The following is a 6736-nucleotide window of genomic DNA, read 5'->3' on the forward strand; positions in this document are numbered from 1 at the left end:
TTTGATACCCATATCGTACAAAAACATTCTAGAGTCACCCCTGGTCCAACTTTATGGCGATATCTCGAAAAGGCGTCCACCTATAGAACTAAGGCCCACTCCCTTTTAAAATACTCATTAACCCCTTTCATTTGATACCCATATCGTACAAACACATTCTAGGGTCACCCCCGATCCACCTTTATGGCGATATCTCGACACGGCGTCCACTTCTGGAACTAATGATCACTCCCTTTTAAAATACTCATTAACACCTTTCATTTGATACCCATATAGTACAAACAAATTCTAGAGTGAACCTTGATCCATCTTTATGTGCGATATCTCGAAAAGGCGTCCACCTATAAAACTATGGCCCTCTCACTCATAAAATACTCTTTAATACCTTTCATTTGATACCCATATCGTACAAAATAAATTCTAGAGTCACCCCTGGTCCACCTTTATGGCGATATCCCTAAATGGCGTCCATCTATAGAACTATGGCCCACTCCCTCTTAAAATAATCTTTAACACCTTCCATTTGATACACATGTCATACAAACACATTCCAGGGTTACCCTAGGTTCATTTTACTACGAGGTGATTTTCCCTTATTTTGTCTCCATAGCTCTCAACTCAGTATGTAATGTTCGGTTAAACCCGAACTTAACCTTCCTTACTTATTATTTTTATAATATTATTCCTAATCCCTTAGCTCAATAATTTGTAGCAAAAAGTTTTTACAGCAGAAGTTTAAGTGTTTGCTTGTCAATAGGCAGCCGTTAGGTCGCCCGAATGTTTTTCTGCTTAAAAATAATTTTTAAATTTCCAAATTAAGCTAATATACGTGTTATACTTATAATTATTAGCTGCTAGTCCTGAACCCTTCACGATTTCGGTGTCATCCTTGCGGGCCATGCTGATCTTCTCTGTATCGTTGCAATGTATATTTTGTTGAGGTCTTCCAATTGCTGCAAGTTTTACTGTTGGTGCCCGAATTTAATTATCATTTCTCGTATTTTTTTTTCGTTTACAAGGCTTAGGCTGTAATCAGCCAGTAAAATTCTTACCAATGAATTAGGCTGAATAATCAGCCAGTAGGATCATAGACAGGATCGCCGTATAGAAGATTTAAAATGAAGTAATTGGTTTTGTGAGTTTTTAACATCAAAGAGCGAATGCTTTTTATTCAGATATTGTCAGCTTATTTATACTAATTTATTCTAAACATATTCTTACATGCATATTTACTTTAAACATACATACTTACATTCATATTTACCTTACGCATACATACTTACATACCTACATACAACTCGATACAAAATATGTACCTGCACACCTGTGTTGAGTTGTGACTTCTGTGGGAAATGCAACATTCGCAAATTTGCTGGAATGCAAATTTGGTTTGGTTGTGTGTTGTACACACACCTGTATTAAATAGTGTGAATGGCTATGTCAGCAACAATTATCAGATGCCTTTTTATGTGTTGATGAACATTTAGACAATTTTTGTTACAGGGTAGCATTAGCTGATTTAAATATTTGGCATCAAATTGTTGGCTGTTTACACTACACTGTGCCAATTTTATGGCGATATCCCTGAATGGCGTCCACCTATAGAACTATGGCCCACTTCCTCTTAAAATACTCGTTAATACCTTCCACTTGATACACATGTCATACACACACAAAACACATTCCAGGGTTACCCTAGTTTCATTTTCCTACATGGTGATTTTCCCTTATTTTGTCTCCATAGCTTTCAGCTGAGTTTGTAATGTTCGGTTACACTCGAACTTAGCCTTCTTACTTGTTTTTTTTTTTTTTTGTTTTTGTTAGTAATTATGGTTTATGTTTCGCAGACTGTTTCTTCACTAGCAGTCTGCTTATTATAAAGCAGGTCTGGCAGGCTACTTTCAAGAGTTTAGCAGTCTGCTTCAAAATAGCAGTTTGCTGATAATACTTGAGCTGGCAGGGTTACTTTTTAAATAGCAGTCTGCTTATTATCAAGCAGGTCTGAGAGGATCTAAATGATGTGGACGTCTAAATGGTGTGTTGTAAAATTTAATTTCAAAATTGAATTGACTTCTTTATTAAACAATTGTTTCTTTTATACAAAATTTCTACATGCTCAAATACCTACTTACCCTAATACTTATGAACTAAGTGTATTACATATATACATATATGTTCAGTTCCCTGGGAATTGTAATCTAAGCAAAACGGAATAATTTGTGGGAAATCCAACGTAAGCATAAATAAATCGTGGGAATGATTTGTGTGCATGCAAAGGCTTGTGGTGAGCATTTAGTCGGCTTTAAAATGAAATATAACAGGCTTCAAGTTACTAGGTGGCGTACGGCATAGCTGTCGTAGAGTGAGTCAGAATATATGTGTTTACAAATGAGTGAATATATATGTAAAAGTCAATGAATCTCAGGCCATATCAAAACGAGCCAAAATATATTATGTACAAATGTATGAATCTCAAGGCACGCTACAGTTGGCCCTGAATAAGGAAGCTCTCAAGCCCCTTAGACAGAGCAAAGAAAGAGTGTTTACCGGCTCGGCGAGGTCGTAATTCACGTATACGGTGGCGACGCACAGCACGAATCCCTTTCGATTGCCTCTTTGGACATGGACATTGAGGCACCCGAAGTGGAATCGGATATCTCCGACGCCGGAAGTCTAGTTTCCGCCACGTCAAATTGCGCAGGGGCTCTGTGCAACTTGTCGATGGAGGATGCTCTGCTGGTTAGCAACGGGGAGGATCACAACAACACGGTGATGAAGGCAGGGGAGTCTGAGCAAGCTCATGCTGAAGTTGCTTCAGATAAATCTGCCCTCATCAGTCCTCTTTCAAAAGGCGACGTCGACATGGTACTTATCCTAAAACCCTGGGTGAATAACTCAAGGATTTTCGGATTGGGGCCATTGGGTTTAAGCTCATCCGAGCTGCAGATGAAGGTAATATTAGAACCTGTATTTTAGTGTAGTCTGAGCTAAACATCTTTCTCTTACCTAACTATAGCAATGGTGACGTTACAGCGGCCAGCTTGACAAGCGGAGCCACACAATTAACGCTAGCCTCCGTTTATATGCCGTACGACGCAGAGGAACCTCCTCCGCAAAAGACGGTAAAGGATTTGGTAACCGACTTAAGCAAAGGCCATCTGCTCATCAGACGCCCACCACGTACAGTGGGGAAGTTCCCACATAAACACTCGTGGTGAGTCACTTTTTGATTACCATTTAAAAACCAACCTGGTAGTTTGCAATGTAGGTAAGAACCAACTTTTTTTACTAAAAACCGTATAGAGGTTATTGACCTCACTATTTATAGCGAAAGCGTTTATGGGTGGTTTAAAAAATGGCGAGGAACATTCCTTCTCAGACTACCGGTACATTGAAGTAATGTTAGAGTTCTTCGTTGATCAGCCCATTGCGAGACGTAACGCACGTAATACAAACTGGGAACTACATAATGAGTTGTTAGAAAGAGAACTACCAGCACTGCCCTCACAAAGTCCCTCATCAAGGCAAGAGCTAGAGGATCTTCTCATCGGCATTCTCAAATGCCCTAGAACAGGCTTGTCTAATGCCAAAACCACGCGGTAAGCGTAAACCTCACTGGTGGTCCCATGATCTGGACCTACTTCGTAAATCCTGTAGTGAACAGTTTAGAGAAGCCAAGTTCCTTGATAATGGGTCACAATGGCTAGAACACAAGGGCAAACTACAAAAAAGTCCTGAAACAAGCGAAGAGAACTTCGTGGAGAAATTTATTTCATTTCATTTCATTTATTTGCAGTCAATGGAATAAATCCTTACAGACTAAATATATTAAATAGTTCTTAAATTCAATGTAGAGCTAAAAGTATGAAACTTATATACATATATGGACCGGAGAACTTAAAATGCAGAGTTTATAATAATTAAAAATTTAAACCTTGGTAGTGAAAAATCCAATGAAACCGTAACGCTCAGTGAGTTAAACTCACGTGTGCTATACGATATGGGCGATAGGAGCATTACAGGCATAATTAGTTCTAAGATTATCACATAAAAGGATAGAAATTTCGGAGAGAACGTTGAGGGACATTAAATCGAAACCGCTCCAGCAAGTACGGGCAGTCAATAAACCCATTAATAATGTTATAAGCGAAACTTAAGCAGATAATAGATCTACGATCCAACAAGGTCTTAAGGTTTAATAGCAAGAGACGAGAAGAATAAGGAGGCATAGGTACAGAGAAGTTTAAAGGTCGAAGAGCATATTTAAGAAAGATCTTCTGTATAAGCTATATTCTATTTACAGCTGTCAGCTGGCTTGGCCTCCAAATAAAAACTGCATATTCCAAACGCGACCTAACAAAGGCCGTGAATAATAACTTGATCGTATACGGATCTGAGAATTTTATAGTATTACGCCTAACGAAACCAAGCATAGAATATGATTTAGCAGTTATATAGTTTACGTGATTGTTAAACGAGAATTTACTATCAAAGATAATACCAAGATCTTTAATCTCATTAACACACTGAAACTCACAATTTGAAATTCTGTAAATCGTATGTTGTGTACTAACTGTTTTCGCATAAGTTATGTGGAAACATTTGGCGGGGTTCAAGGAAAGATGAGATTCCTCGCACCAGTGGTAAAGTTTGTTAATGTCATTTTGTAATCTTGAGGCATCATCTGGCCCCTTAATTGCTGAGAATAGCTTCAGGTCATAAGCAAAATTTTCATTAGCAGTTAGCGTATTAGGCATTTGCACTAGAGTAGCTTGTTGTTGTTGTAACGAAGATTTATGTGAAGCAAAATTGTCATTAGCTGATAGCGGATTAGGCATTTGCGCTAGAGTAGCTTGTTGTTGTTGTAACGAAGAGTTATGTGAAGTAATAGACTCGTCTTGTTGAGATGGAGCACACAAACCACAAATGTAAATATTGTCAGCATTGTTTAGATGGTTTAGGTCGGCAGACAAGCTACCAACAACACAACTCATGTGGTAAATTTCTCTGCAGTTTTCACATTGCACCGAAGTTTGGGCGCGATCCACTCTATGGCCACAAAAACAAGGCATAATATTGCAATTAATAAACTATGATAAACATAGAAAAACTAAGAGAGTCAATGTCTCCATCACAATTTTAGATTGTAATTTTTATTCCTGCACTGGAATCGAAAGTGTCGCTGACACATCAAGGCTACGGTGCATGCTTTCTAAGACGCAAACAGCTGTGAGCTTTCTGCGGAGACCAAATGGTACCTGGACCAGCACAGAAGGGGAAACCCTAGAGCAGCTCCTGGACACCCATTTCCCGGCAAACATGACCAACGCACCGGAAGTACCTGCGGCAAACCAAGCTGTGAATATACCCATCACTTAGGAGAGGGTTAGGTGGGCAGTTAATAGTTGAAAACCTTTTAAGGCTGCTGGACCAGACGGGATTCTTCCCGCTCAACTTATCTACTCTTTGGAGTTCTCAGCCAACTAGCTGCGGCACATATATACCGCTTGTTTGGCTCTAAACTATAGTCCGTGTTTATGGAGGAGCGCCACTGTCATATTCATTCCTAAGGTAGGCAAAGCCTCTCACTACGATCCGAAGGACTACAGACCTGTCAGTCTTTCATCCTTCGTACTCAAGACCCTGGAGAGATAAGTTGGCGATTTTCTCACTACCAACCTTGAAAGGAACCTCATTTCGAGCTATCAATACGCGTACACCAAAGGGAAATCTGCGGAGACTGCGCTACACAACCTGGTCTCTACTATCGAAACATCCTTGTTCGAAAAGGATTATTGTATTGTGGCCTTCCTAGACATTGAAGAAGGATTCAACAATATAAGTCCAGACGCCGTTAACAATGCTTTAACGGGTCTGGACGTAAATATACCAATAGTGGGACTGATTGATCAACTGCTCAAGGGAAGGAAAGTGCTTTCCCCATTGGGGAAGGTTGATATAACACGATTTGTCGCAACGGGCACACCCCAGGGTGGTGTCCTTTCCCCTCTACTATTGAATCTAACGGTAAAATCGCTATTAAGAGTTACTAGTTGGTGGATCGGGAAGGTTGTGGCATATGGTGATGACCTAGCGATTGCCTACAGAGGGAAGTTCCCTCAAACTTTATGCGACGCGATGCAGGTAGCATTGCGAGAGGTTTCCCTATGGGCCTCCCGATGTGGACTCAGCGTCAATTCCGATAAAGTAGAGCTTCTCTCATATACCAAACGATACAAAATACCATCGTTAAACCTACCAGAACTAAATGGGGTGCGCTTAAGCCTGGCAGATAAGGCCAAATTTCTAGGCATAGTTTTAAACAAAAAGCTGAATTGGAAGGGCAACGTCATTCGCCGACAAAAGAAAGCGTACATTGCATTATATACGTGTAAAAGAGCCATTGGCAAAATGGGGACTCACCCCCAACATTGGCAGATAGATTTATACCGCGATTATCCAGCCCATACTACTGTATGGGATAGTCGTATGGTGGCCAGCCTTGAGAAAGGCGTCAAACCTAAACTTGTTGTGTAAAGTCCACAGATCCAGCATGATAAGCATAAGCATGGCTTTAAGAACAACGCCTAGCGAAGCTCTTCAGGTTATTCTTGATATCCTTCCATTGGATCTAGCTGGGAACTGAGCGGCGGCAACGGCGGAACAACAAGACCACACGACACTCAAGTATGCTAAGCAAATACAGCTTTCTTCCTCCTAGAACGGATCGCTGTGC

The 6736-nt window shown here is 40.3% G+C and overlaps 1 pseudogene; it reads right to left on the minus strand.

The window, feature by feature from the left end:
- Nucleotides 1-853: 853 nt before the first annotated feature.
- Nucleotides 854-950, minus strand: LOC137235609 (U6 spliceosomal RNA; annotated as a pseudogene).
- Between the last annotated feature and the right edge of the window lie 5786 nt (nt 951-6736).

Source organism: Eurosta solidaginis, chromosome X (assembly GCF_040869045.1).
Source record: "Eurosta solidaginis isolate ZX-2024a chromosome X, ASM4086904v1, whole genome shotgun sequence".
NCBI lineage: Eukaryota > Metazoa > Arthropoda > Insecta > Diptera > Tephritidae > Eurosta > Eurosta solidaginis.